The sequence below is a fragment of the Pristiophorus japonicus genome, chromosome 7, assembly GCF_044704955.1.
Source record: "Pristiophorus japonicus isolate sPriJap1 chromosome 7, sPriJap1.hap1, whole genome shotgun sequence".
NCBI lineage: Eukaryota > Metazoa > Chordata > Chondrichthyes > Pristiophoridae > Pristiophorus > Pristiophorus japonicus.
Genome location: NC_091983.1, coordinates 85691893 through 85706748, shown reverse-complemented (window position 1 = coordinate 85706748; position 14856 = coordinate 85691893).

Genomic DNA, 14856 nt, shown 5'->3' with positions numbered 1-14856 from the left:
GTCTTTAACAGAGGATGTTTGGAACTTAGGAAACACACTATTCAACTCTTTACTGGAGGAGTGGCTGAAAATGGATCTGGGCAATAGTACTTAAACCAACAAGACAAACAAAAGTAGATCAAGGGCTAGCACTCCTCCAGTATCAAGGAAAATAATTCCTTCTAACCATCCACAGTGCAAGGTGAAACTACTGTTCCTAAAATGTAATGCCACTTATACTGACATGCAGATATGCTTGCAAAGCACTGTACTGCAATCGGAATTGTAGTTTTAACGCTAATTGAGTTCTAAATTTATCATACAGATTGTGTAGTTCAAGGCTTAAAGAGGAAAGCAAGTCGTGAAAGAACAATGATACTGAACAGTAGAGGGCACCTCAACTGTTCTATTTGGAGGGCAAGGATCTGGCCCTTTCGTCTGTGCATGAGAGTATTTGCGACAGTTTTCTCCAGACTGCTCTGATATTTGTCATGCTCTGATGTTCATTCACCAGTATTATATTTTCAGGTTAGTGTCAATTGGAAGTTTAGGTCTTTTTACTTATATTTTATTAATTATTGCTCACTAGTGTTTCACATCCCATTATAGCAGACTTGAAGTCATTTTTTTAACTATGTAGAAAAATAATGGCAAACGTTTTCATTTAGGTTTTCAATTTTCCACTCTGCTCAACTGTTGGAGAGCCTGCTGTGTAGAGAAAAGAAAAAGCCCTTTTTGAATTAGCTCAACGATGTTGTCAATGTTAAGTTCACACTTTAATTATTTTTTTTTAAGTTACGAACATCGGTATAAACTTATATACTGAAAAAAATGTTTTGTAGTTGAAATACTGGTGGAATTTTGCTTTACCCTAGATGGCATATCATTACAGATAAATCTCAGTAACATGTCTGTTGAGTTCTTTTCCTTGTTTATACCTTTGAAAGGTGATGGGCTGGGTCTTAATATTTCTGAAGTATTTTACTGGAGAAATTGCTACACAATGGCCAAGAGCTACCACACTGTAATGACCACACTTTCATTTTGAAGTATGTACATTTTCCTCCTTATGACTGTTGCTAATAAGCTAGGCTATCCAAAACTTATGTTTTTTTCAGTTTCTTTCTCACAGCCCGTGTTCTCTGTTGTGCTTTTTAAATATAAATTAATGCAATAGTATAAATATAACAAATATTGACTGACTTTTAGACTATAATGTTAACCATTGTCCCTTGAGTTACCGGCTATCTTTAGAGAGCAAAAATACCCTTGACCTTCAGATATTGAAAAAAAGACACCTAGGAGTGACTACAAAACATTATGAGATTGAGATTATGTTATAAACCAAAAGTAAAACTTGAATGGTTTATAATATATTTTCATTTAAATAGCATCTTATCACATTAAAATGTATCTGTACATTTGGAATATAGTTATACAGGTAAGTATAAATATTAGCTGGACTCCAAGATGAAGCTATTGCCTGACCGTCACTTCTTTGTACTGTGTTATTTTTTGATGTACAATCTCAGAAGCTCATGGAGACTATTTGTTCTATTTACGGATGCCATTAAATACCAGGATGTTCAGTGTAATATGCAATATCCAGAAGTCATTACAAGTCAGTACTTTCACCAAGAAATTCAAATGACATCTGTATTTGTTACTTTGGACCATGGGAAAGGATCACTGCATTGGCAACATTCCAGAGAAGCTGTTATTTTTCTAATATATACTATAAAGTTCATGAAGGTATTGGGCCTGGTTTTCTTTTGTCACCAACACCTACATTGTGGATGCTGATGGCCAGTGTGTTCAGTACAGGCCTGTCAACATTGGGGAAATGTTAAGTGTGAAATTTATGATTAAATATTGTGAGACAGATTTTAAATTCATTTAAACCTATTGAACTTTGTTTATTTTGAAGGGCGGGCGAGCCCAAAAAGAGTGATTTGGTTTAAAGCAAAATGAATAAATCTCTCCCCAAAGGTATGCCCAAAGATATCTACACTCAGGGATTAATGTTTGTGGCATAAATTGATTGAATGATAATGATCAGATAACTGCAGAGAAATACAGCATCTAGGGGTGTAAAGTTAATGAGCAACCTTCTACTTTAGTAGTTTTGTTTTCTTTAACTTTACACACAAGAATTTATAAGGCAGATTTTCCTGGGTCTGTAACCAATCGTACTGGTTCACCTAGGCACAGTAAATATCAGAAAATTGGCCAAAGTGTACGCCTGAACAGGATCCCACCTGATTTTCCTCCCTTTAAATTAATGAAGAAGAAAGATGTGGCGAGAAACTTTCAACTACAACAGAGGCATAAAAGTGGTGGTATTAGATCCGCTGCCCTTTATATCCTCTGTCAGATTTTCCGTATAACGGCCGTCCGGCCGATCTTATACTGCAGGCCAGCACCCCGTTTGGGGCGGTAATTTTTTTCTCAGAGAAAAGTTATGCCCCGGCGAGATGGGTTGCCAAATTGTGGCAAATTGGGCGTTTTGGCCCTAGGAGTGAGGGGGGGTGCGGCAAATGAGGCGCCAATGGCCTCAGCTGGGCATTGCAGGGGCCCTATTCACAGTCAACACCCTGTGCAGAGGGGAGCGGGTAGGTCCGAAGGCCTCCTCGTAGGACTGCTCCTGGGCACGGCCAAGGGTGCCATCAGCCGGTCCAGGCAGCGGGCGGTCGAGGGGGTCGTTCAACCTGACTGCCTGCCTCTCTTCCGCTCTTACATCCGGTCCAGGGTGTCCTTGGAGATGGAGCACGCGGTGTCCACCGGTACGCTCGCGGCCTTCCGCGAGAGGTGGGCACCGGAGGGACTGGAGTGCATCATCACGCCCGGCAACCAAATTTTAATTTGATTTTACGTTTTAAAGTTTAATTTGTTTTAATTGCCGGTGCTTTTAGTGTCCCCTTCCCTTTTATGGGGGGCACCGGAGAAATTGTGATTTTAGTGCCCAAAAAAAAAAAAACACAAAAAAAAAACGAAAAAAAGGAAAAAAAGGGCCTTGTAAATGTCTGGTGTGTCACCCAGGTCGGGTGGCACAGTTTAATGTTTATGTTTTGCAGGTAGACTCTAAAAGAGTTTCACAGTCACTTCCCCAATTTCAGCTGAATTCCATTCATCAATCGGCCTTCAATCCTTAATTCCAGCTCCATCAGGCTCTTAATGATGAAGTCATTTAAACCTGCTGATGCTCGTTTTCAGCATTGCTCAACTCATTCAATGATCTGTGGAGACCAGGAAGGAGGTGAAATGGCTGCTACAAATCCCCCAGATTCAGTGATGTGGCTTGGCAGCGGGCGGTCGTTCAGCCTGACTGCCTGCCTCTCTTCCGCGCATACATCCGAGCCAGGGTGTCGTTAGGGATGGAGCACGCGGTGTCCACCGGTACGCTCGCGGCCTTCCGTGAGAAGTGGGCACTGGAGTGCATTATTACCTCCGGCAACCAAATTTTAATTTGATTTTATATGTTTTAAATTTTAATTTATTTTAATTGCCGGTTTTAGTGTCCCCCTCCCCTTTTATAAGGGGCACTTGTAAAATATATGATTTTAATGCCCAAAAAAAAACACAAAAAAAAAACTACAAAAAAACAAAAAACAAACAAACAAAAAAAAAGGGCATTAGAAAATGTTTGGAATGGCCCCCCCAGATTGGGGGGTACTTGATTTAAATGTTTTATTTTGTCTCCTCTAAAAGAGTTGTGGCTTTGGAGGCATTGGTTGGGCCACTATAAAGCAGAAGGGCCTCCCTGTTCCCTTTCTCGGGAAGGCGGCCATCACTGCAGGTGTTCCGTGCCATATGGCAAGAGGTGGCCCGGGAGGTGTCGGCAAACACTGAGGTGCAGAGAAGCTTGACCCAGTGCTGCAAGGAATTAAACGACATTTGGCGGGTAGTCAAAGTGAGTACAAGCTTCTAACTCCTCCATACTAACCTCTCAACCTCTGTCTGCGCACACTGTACAAACCAACACTTCCACACCACTCAACCCTCAAGCAGCTGCAGATATTCACACCCACATCCTCATCTACATTCATAGCTATTCAGCCACAGCAGGCATATCTTCCACATACATTGCTCGACTCTTACTCAAACCAGTTCCTTTCTTTTTCAGGCCAAGATGGCACAGAACAGATGGGATCAGAAAAGGACTGGAGATGGGGAACCTGACCTGTGACCCTTCTATGATATTGAGGAGCAAGTACTGGAGCTCATGGGCCCACAGGTGGTGGGTGCCGTAGCCGGCGGAGACATCGACCCCGTTGGGGGAAACAATGGTACCTTTATCCCCTCTCCTTCTCTCATACCACTCCGCCCCCCACCCCCGCCAAACCTAAAGCTTTATTACTTTCCAATCCCCTCTCCTTCTCTCATATCACTCGCCCCCCACCCTGGCCAATCCTAAAGCTTTATCACTTTCCAATCCCCTCTCCTTCTCTCATATCACTCGCCCCCCACCCTGGCCAATCCTAAAGCTTTATCACTTTCCAATCTCCTCTCCTTCTCTCATACCACTCGTCCCCCCTCACCAGAAGGCTTTATCACTTTTCAGCTCCTCATACTGTCTGCATTCCTGCCCCACTGCCCTCACCTTAATGTGAGACTTAGAACATAAGAACATAAGAAATAGGAACAGGAGCAGGCCATATGGCCCTTCGAGCCTGCTCCGCCATTCAATACGATCATGGCTGATCAGATCATGGACTCAGCTCCACTTCCCCACCCGCTCCCCATAACCCCTTATCCTCTTATCGGTTAAGAACCTGTCTATTTCTGTCTTAAATTTATTCAATGTCCCAGCTTCTACAGCTCTCTGAGACAGTGAATTCCACAGATTTACAACCCTCTGACAAAAGAAATTCCTCCTCATCTCAGTTTTAAATGGGCGATTCCTTATTCTAAGATCATGCCCTCCAGTTCTAATCAAGTCTCCCCTATCAGTGGAAACATCCTCTCTGCATCCACCTTGTCAAGCCTCTCATAATCTTATACATTTCGATAAGATCACCTCTCATTCTTCTGAATGCCAATGAGCAGAGGCCCAATCTACTCATCCTTTCCTCATAAGTCAACCCCCTCATCCCCGGAATCAACCTAGTGAACCTTCTTTGAACTGCCTCCAAAGCAAGTATATCCTTCCGTAAATCTGGAAACCAAAAGTGCACGCAGTATTCTAGGTATGGCCTCACCATTTGTGCCATTTATGCTTTCAGATAACCAGGCAGAAGCTGTGCAGCCTGCACCCGAGCCCGTCTCCCGCCATCCCACCCACCCCACAACAGATTCTGGAGGGAGAGGAAGAAAAGGAGGAGGAAACATAGAAATTAGGTGCAGAAGTAGGCCATTCGGCCCTTCGAGCCTGCACCACCATCCAATATGATCATGACTGATCACGCAGGAGGAGCCAAGCACTGCGTCATTGCATCTATCCCCTGCAGGCACCAGCTCAGAGACTGGCACTACACGTTCCTTAGAGGTTAGCTTAGTAGAGGGGTGTGCACTGGGTGATGCACCGGGGCCTAGTGAGCTGCAGCAAGGCCAAGGGAAAATGAAACCTCAGAAACCATCTCCCAAGAGGGGGGGGGGTCATGTGCGGGTTCTGCTCCATAGGACTCCGATGAGGACCTCGGTGGGGAGGTGTTCACACCATGGGTGATGGCCATGCACTCTGACCTCATAGGTGCAGTGGCAAAGGTGCCTGAGAGGCTCTCAGCAGTGGTACCGAGCATGGAGGAGACCGCCTCCAGCATTGCACAGAACTCTGCGCACACCATAGAGCCCATCATTGCCAGTCTGCAGACAATGGTGGACTCCCAGAGAGACCATGCGGATCTAGACTTCATGACGTGTGTCATGGGCGATGTGGCAGCTTCCATTGCAGCACAAGCGGAAGAAATTCAATGTCTCAGTGCTGTAATGCAGACAATGGTTGGTGGTATGGAAGCTCAGGCTGCTCTCATACAATCTCAGTTGAGGCCATGCAATGTCTTGGTGCTGTCATGCAGTCAATGACTGCTGTCATCAAGTCTCAGACTGCTCTCATGCAGTCTCAGCTGGATACTGTTATATATGTAAGCCTGTATATACCTTGTATAGCCACCTGAGGGCTCATTCCCTGGAGTCCCATGGGATCCTACAATCCCTTGGGAGCACAGGTACTTAAGGAGGCCTCACGGGCTGGAGAGGCACTCTGGAGACCTGCAATAAAAGACTAAGGTCACACTTTATTTTGAGCTCACAGTATCCAGTCGGACTCCTTATTCATTCACAACAACTGGCGACGAGATATAGATGACGAACCCAACAATGCAGAGAACAGTGAGCGTCCTGGAGAAATTCTCAGAGGGAGATGATTGGGAAACCTTTGTGGAGCGACTCGACCAATACTTTGTGGCCAACGAGCTAGATAGAGAAGCGAACGCTTCCAAATGAAGGGCGATTCTCCTCACCATCTGCGGGGCACGAACGTATGGCCTCGTGAAAAATCTGCTTTCTCCAGCGAAACCCACAGAGAAATCGTATGATGATTTGTGTACACTGGTCCAGGAGCACCTGAACCCAAAGGAAAGTGTTCTGATGGCGAGATACCGGTTCTACACCTGCAAAAGGTCTGAAGGCCAGGAAGTGGCGAGTTATGTCGCCGAGTTAAGATGCCTTGCAGGACATTGTGAATTTGAAGGATATTTGGAGCACATGCTCAGAGACTTTTTCATACTTGGCATTGGCCATGAAGTGATACTTCGCAAACTTTTGACTGCAGAGACCCCAACCTTGAGTAAGGCCACAGTGATAGCCCAGGCATTCATTGCCACCAGTGACAATACTAAGCAAATCTCTCAGCACAAGAGTGCTGTTACAAGTACATTGAACAAAGTGTTGATGTTTTCAAATCACAACATACAGGGCAGGCCCCACATGCCTGCAGCTGCATGTTCACAGATGTCTGAGTCCACCATCAAGAGTGATGAATGCAAGGCCATTAACACCTTGTTGGTGCTGCGGGGTGATCATCATTTCCATTCATGCTGCTTCAAAGGATACGTTTGCAAGGGTTGTGGAACAATGGGACACCTCCAACGTATGCGCAGGCGAGCTGCAAACCCTGTTAATCCTGCAAACCACCATGTTGCAGAGGAGGACAGATCCATGGCAGATCACAATGAACCAGAGCCTCAGATCGAAGAGGCACACATTTACCACAAAGTTTCCCCCAATAATGCTGAAGGTTGAATTAAATGGACTCCCGGTGTCAATGGAGCTGGACACGAGCCAGTCCATTATGAGCAAAAAGACTTTCGAAAAATTGTGGTGCAGCAAGGCCGAAGGCCAGTCTTGACTCCCATTCGCATGAAACTGAAAACTTACACAAAGGAACTGATTCCCGTCATCAGCAGTGCTACTGTAAAGGTCTCCCGTGATGGAGCGGTGCACAAGCTACCACTCTGGGTGGTACCGGGCAATGGTCCCACGCTGCTCGGCAGGAGCTGGCTGGGAAAGATACACTGGAACTGGGATGACTCTCGTCTGCTGACGACACTTCGTGTGCCCAGGTCTTGAACAAGTTCCCTTCGCTTTTCGAACTAGGCATCGGGAAGTTCCAAGGAGCAAAAATGCAGATCCACCTAATTCTGGGGGCGCGACCCATCCATCACAAGGAGAGCAGTACCGTACATGATAAGAGAAAAGGTAGAGATCGAGCTAGAACGGCTGCAACGAGAGGGCATCATTTCACCGATCGAATTCAACGACTGGGCCAGTCCGATTATTCCAATCCTCAAGGGAGACAGCACCGTCAGAATCTGTGGTGATTACAAAGTAACTATCAATCGTTTCTCCCTGCAGGATCAATACCCACTACCAAAGACTGATGACCTTTTTGCTACGCTGGCGGGAGAAACGACGTTCACGAAGTTGGATTTGACCTTGGCCTACATGATGCAGGAGCTGGAAGAATCATCGAAGGGCCTCACCTGCATCAACACGCACAAAGATCTCTTCATTTATAACAGATGCCCATTTCGAATTCGATCAGCTGCGGCGATATTCCATAGAAACATGGAAAGCTTACTGAAGTCGGTCCAGCAAGGTGGTCTTTGAGGACGACATCTTGGTTACAGGTCGGGACACAGTCGAGCATCTGCAGAACCTGGAGGAGGTTCTTAGTCGATTCAACCGCGTGGGGCTCAGGTTAAAACGCTCGAAGTGCAATTTCCTAGTGCCTGAAGTAGAGTTCCTGGGGAGAAGAATTGCGGCAGACGGCATCAGGAACACCGATTCGAAGACGAAGGCAATCGAGAACGCTCCAAGGCCACAGAACGTGACGGAGCTGCGGTCGTTTGTAGGACTCCTGAACTACTTTGGGAACTTTTTACCAGGATTCAACACACTGTTAGAACCACTGCATGTCTTACTGCGTAAAGGGGACGAATGGGTATGGGGCAAAAGCCAAGAAAATGCCTTTGTAAAAGCTAGAAAATTGTTATGCTCAAACAAATTGCTTGAGTTGTATGATCTATGTAAGCGTTTGGTACTAGCATGTGATGCGTCGTCGTACGGCGATGGGTGCGTATTGCAACAAGCTAATGAATCTGGAAAATTGCAACCGGTTGCTTATGCATCCAGAAGTCTGTTTAAGGCTGAGAGCGCCTACAGCATGATTGAAAAAGAAGCATTATTGTGTGTTTATGGGGTCAAGAAAATGCATCAATATCTGTTTGGGCTCAAATTTAAATTGGAAACTGATCATAAGCCACTAATATCCCTGTTTTCCGAAAATAAGGGGATAAACACGAATGCATCGGCCCGCATCCAGAGATGGGCGCTCACATTGTCCACATACAACTACGCCATCCGCCACAGGCCAGGTACAGAAAACTGTGCTGATGCTCTCAGTAGGCTGCCATTGCCCACAACGGGGATGGAAATGGCACAGCCCGCAGATTTCAACATGGTTATGGAAGCTTTCGAGAGTGAGCAATCACACGTCACAGCCCGACAGATTAGAACCTGGACGAGCCAGGACCCCTTACTGTCCCTAGTAAAAAATTGTGTGCTTCACGGGAACTGGTCCAGTTTCCAGTGGAAATTCAGGAAGAGATAAAGCCATACCAGTGGCACAGAGATAAAATGTCTATACAGGCAGACTGCCTTCTGTGGGGTAATCAGGTAGTGGTCCCCAAGAAGGGCACTTTCATCAGTGACCCCCATAGTACTCACCCAGGCATTGTAATGATGAAAGCGATAGCCAGATCCCATGTGTGGTGGCCCGGTATCGATGCGGACTTAGATGTAACACATGCTCGCAGTTAAGCGAGGCGCCACTAAGTTTATGGTCTTGGCCCTCCAAACCGTGGTCCATGGTTCATGTCGACTATGCAGGGTAAAATGTTCCTTGAGGTTGTAGATATGTGCTCCAAATGGATGGAATGTGAGATAATGTTGGCAAGCACGTCCGCTGCTACCGCTGAAAGCCTGCGGGCCATGTTTGCCACGCATGGACTACCTGATGTCCTTGTGAGTGACAACAGGCTATGTTTCACCAGTGCTGAGTTCAAAGAGTTCATGACCCGTAATGGGATCAAACATGTTACATCTGCCCCGTTCAAACCAGCATCCAATGGTCAGGCAGAGAGAGCAGTGCAAGCTATCAAGCAGGGCTTGAAGAGGGTAACTAAATGCTCACTGCAGGTTCGCCTATCCTGAATCCTGCTTAGCTACCACACGAGACCCCACTCGCTCACTGGGATTCCACCCGCTGAACTGCTTATGAAAAGGGCACTTAAGACAAGGCTCTCATTCGTTCCCCCTGATCTACATGAACAGGTAGAGAGCAGGCGGCTTCAACAAAGTACATATCATGATAGCGCAAATGTGTCATGTGAAATTGAAATCAATGATCCTGTATTTGTGTTGAACTATGGACAAGGTCCCAAGTGGCTTCCTGGCACCATTGTGGCCAAAGGGGTGAACAGGGTGTTTCGGGTCAAACTTTCAAATGGACTCATTCACCGGAAACACTTGGACCAAATCAAACTCAGATTCATGGACTATCCTGAGCAACCCATTTTGGACCCTACCTTCTTTGACCCCCCAACATACACACCAGTGGTAACCGACACCGCGGTTGGCCACGAAGCAGAACCCATCACCCGCAGCAGCCTAGCAGAAATCATCACACCAGGCAGCCCAGCAAGAGCAGCTGTACAGCAGCCCAGCGAGGGCCCAACAAACAAATCACCAAAAGCAGCATTTGCACCGAGACGATCAACCAGGGAAAGAAAGGCCCCAGATCAACTCGCCTTGTAAATAGTTACACTGTTGACTTTGCGGGGGGGGGGGGGAGTGAGAGAGTGTTGTTATATATGTAAACCTGTATATACCTTGTATAGCCACCAGAAGGCTTATTCCCTGGAGTCCAAAGGGTTCCCACAATCCCTTGGGAGCACAGGTAGTTAAGGAGGCCTCACAGACTGGAGAGGCACTCTGGAGACCTGCAATAAAAGACTGAGGTCACACTTTACTTTGAGCTCACAGTATCCAATCAGACTCCTTATTCATACACAACAGATACCGCGCATGCTCTGGCTCCTGCCATCACCGCTGGGACCACCACAGCCCGCTGGGGATCTTACGGTGTCACAGCAGCCCACCAAACTGTTCTCCAGCAGACTGGTGGGGATGCTGAGGTGCCGCACCAGGGGAGTGGGTCAGTGGAGCAGAAACCTGTTGTTCTCTCTCAGGATGACAGTATTCCTGACCCAACCACTGTCACTCCGCCATTGCAATTGTCGCTGGCCATCACCTAGCCAGCCCAAACTGCCACCACCCAGCCTGAGGTGGTGCAACCTGCAGCCGAGCCTTCCAGGTCTAGAGCTGGTCGAGGGCTTCCTGCAAGGTCATCTGTAGTCAGGCTGCAGCTCCAGGGGCACACTGCGGAGGAGCACTAGATTAGTTAAAGCAAAGATGGGATATAAGGAAATGAACAAGGGTGATTAGTAAATCCATTATGTAAGATTTTGTTGTTATTATGATATAAATCTTGATTTGAATGTTTAATCATTGCTGTTATCTCTCATTTCAGTTTTGGGGCTTTGCAATGGAAGGGAAAATGCATGATTTTCATGGGGACATGGGGACATGGGGACGTCCAGAGGAACTGGGAAGTGGAATGGAATTTACTGGAACTGAAGTCTGATGAGACGGTCAAGTACTGCCCTTGCAGTAGCGCAATGGCCTTGCAGCCTCCTCCATTGCTCATGTTGCTGCTCCTGCTCCTCTTCCCCTCCTCCTCCTTTTCCTCCCCCTCCTGCTCCTCCTCAGGTGGTGCGGCTACGCCTGGTGGCAATGGCTATGCCCTCATGATGGTGAGGTTGTGCAGCATGCAGCAGGTGATGATGAATAGGATCACCCACTTGGGCGAGTATTGGAGGACTCTGCCCGAGTGGTCAAGGCAGTGGAACCGTTGCTTCAGCACTCCGATGGTCTGCTCAATGATGATCCTGGTGGTGGCATGGCTCTCATTATATGAGTGATGGGCAAGAGTGTTGGGGCTGTGGAGGGTAGTCATGAGTCAGGTGGATAGTGGATAGCCCTTGTCTCAGATCAGCCAGTCATGAGCTTCATTTGGGGGCTGTAGCGGAAGGAGCAGCGTGGCGGCCTAGCCCAGCAGTCTGCGTGGCCCCAGGCCTGCGAGCACCATCAGAGCAGGGTGGGGAATGGAAGGAGCAGCGTGGTAGCATATCACGCCAGGGAGCAGCACGTGCTGGAGCAGGAGAGCAACGGCAGTGAAGAGGAAGTCATCAAAATCCAGATCGCTGATTGGAGTGCGGGCAGATACAGCAGGAGCAGCGAGGTCAGGGTGAAGAAGCGGCGAGAGTTGGTAGAGGGACGTGATCGGGGCCCAGGAGAGGCACGAGTTTAGGGCCCAGAAGAGGCAAGGGCCCAGGGGCAGCACGGGCCAGCCCACACTGCGATATGTGTGCACACTAGGTCCGTGCAGCAGAGCTGGTCTCCAGTCGTTCTGGTTAATCCTTGCTACTGGACCAAGACCTAGCTCTGTTAAATCCGTGTGGTGGCTGGTGTGCAACGGTCACCACACATTCAAAAAAATCCACGCACAGGCATCCTCCGCCCTTCAACATGTTGTTCGGAACCTGGAATTTTAGGTCCTTCATTGAAACACCTGTGAACTTTTTGACGTGGAAGCAAGTCATCCTCGACTCGAGGGACTGCCGATGATGATGATGACAATGATGATTGGGGGCTGGAACAGAGCTGGGCAAGATGAAGGCATCGTGGCTGCTGCTAGGATAGCGGGCATTGACGGTGAGGATTCTGTGTGTTTGCCGCACACTAACTGCACATTCAGCCTTTGCGGTTACGGAAAATCTCAGGATTGTGATGCAGTGCCTGCAGAGCGATGTGGGTGCAGTCAATGGCACCCTGCACCATGGGGAAGCCCCCTATCCTGGTAAAGCCACATGCATGCTCCATTGGCATAGAAATTGAGTGCAATGGTAATCTTGACTGCCACTGAGAGCCATCCTCCGCCTGGTTTGAGACTTGAGGTCTGGTTGCAGAAGATGACAAAGCTCTGTGAGCATGTCCTTGCTGAAATGTGGCCATCACACACATTGCTCCTCAGTGAAATTGATGTAGGAGAACTGCTGCCTGAATACCCGGGGAGATTAAGCCCTGTGGTGCTTTCATCCTCTGGCCACATTTTCACTGTCCTGCTGCCTGTGCTTCTCCTTCTCTGTGCCTTTGTCTGTGCCTTCATCAATGCCTTACTCCCTGTACTGCTCCATGCGCCTCTTCATGTGCCTCTCCCTGTGCCTCTCCCTTTACTGCTCCCTTTCTTTTTCTGTGCCTTTCTTTCTCCCTTTCTCCCTGTAATTGTCTCCGCCTTTGTCTTCGCTTAAGCATCCTCTGATGGTGACGTCGGATTAAGAGGTTGAGTGCCAGCACAGTCCCCATGAAGTGAAAAAAATGTTGTAACTTCAAATCTGCCCTGAGTAATACAGGGAAATAGTTAGGAGGTAGAAGACTCCTTGAAGTAAAAATCGCAGGCACTCTGCCTATGTGTTGGAAAGTAGAAAACAATAATGACCAACAAAAATTCTTCAAGATGGCACCTTTAAATAGTGCTGCTCCAGCCAGTTCCCAACTGCAACTCGACAGCTAAAGGTGTCGTTGTCACCGCCAGGCGGTAAGTTAGATTGGGTGGAGCAATTTAACTTCCGGGGTGGTAACAGGGTGATGCGCGCAGTGATGACGTCATCATTGCCGCGCACAGCCAAGGGGGGCATTCCTGGAACTCATAGCGCCTCTGCAAAACTCCCACCCAACTGTGTGGGGACTGTTGGGAGTGCATGCTTTACAGGTACACATGTTCCGCCACCAGGGAGCTCATCCCCTGAAGTCCCAAGGGATTCCAGCATTCCTTGGGAGCACTGTATATAAGCCGGCCCCTAAGGCCTGTTCCTCACTCTGGAGTGTCTTATTAAAGACTGAGGTCACTGTTACTTTAATCTCACTGTGTGCAGCCTCATCTGTGTTAGGAACACAATAGGGACGATCTTTGCGTTGTGCCCAGGCAAAATGCATTTTGCCTCCTGGAGGTGCTAGCGGCCTTCCCTAAAAGGGGCAATTTTGCCCCTGCCAGTTTTGCACCCAACCGAATTTAAAAGTTTGGTGTGTTTGGATTGATTTTGGGGTTTCGGGTGTCTGCCCGGTAGAGTGCGTCGGTCGGCCTTCCATTTCAGTGGTGAATTGGCGGCTGCGATTTTGAGGCCCAGCTAGCTGCAAGGTGCCAAACAGGTGTCTAGATACAGCTCACCAGAATAAAGCTGGCTAATATCGTCAACTTGCAGTTGTATTCATTGCAATAATTTAATACATTTGGAGCATCAATATGACGATTTCAGAATGGTACTTAACCTGTAGAATTATTGCTGCACTGAAAACAGTTTAAATACAGGGTCTTGTGAAACTTCTGTTAGGCAGAATTATTAGCCAATCATAACACGGGAATGTTTAAGTGTGTTGTGATTGGCCAAGTCGTTGTTGCGGCTAATGAATCCTCGCGTCATAAGACCTTCGTGGAAATCCAGAAATGTGGGAGAGCTACAGAATTCCTGAGATAATCAGGCCTGGAGCTGAGCTTACTATTAAACTATTGCTCGCTGGACGCTAATAGATTTTTTTCCTATTGAATTGTTTCGTGATTAACTTTCATTTCACAACTACAGATATATGGAATAAAAGCAAGTGTACCAACTATAATGCATTAAATTGATCTATGTGGCCTCACTGTGAATTAATACGATTCCACGCAAAGTATTATGAATTCAAAACCAATCTTTAAAATTGAAATGAATATGGAATTTACTGTATATTTTTCATAGAGTAACACGCGTGTCAGAATATTAAAAAATCACTCAAGATTTAGCCATCATATCATTTAAACTTGCTAAATAATATTGCAGTAAGATTAATCCATGCAAATTTATCCCAATACTCATCTGTATAGTTTGGCGCGCTGTATATTACAGTACGTTATCATCAAGATCTTCAATGACATTTTTACAAAGATGCACTAGACAGGTCAAAGGCATTCAATTTCCGCCCAGAATTTTAAGAATTTTATCAAGCGCGAATAGTTCTCTATATTGAAACTTTCAAGTGATGATATTTTATCATGAAATGGAAAAATTAGATGCAATGTTGAATCGCTGCTATTTCACATGGCCAGAGGGTGGCGCGTTTTGTTCATGTTGGAACTGGTGTGATCTTGTCGGATGACTTGCGCAGTTTTATTTTTATAAGCGACCAAGCCAACACATCTTTCGGGGGCGTTTCAAATGGTTT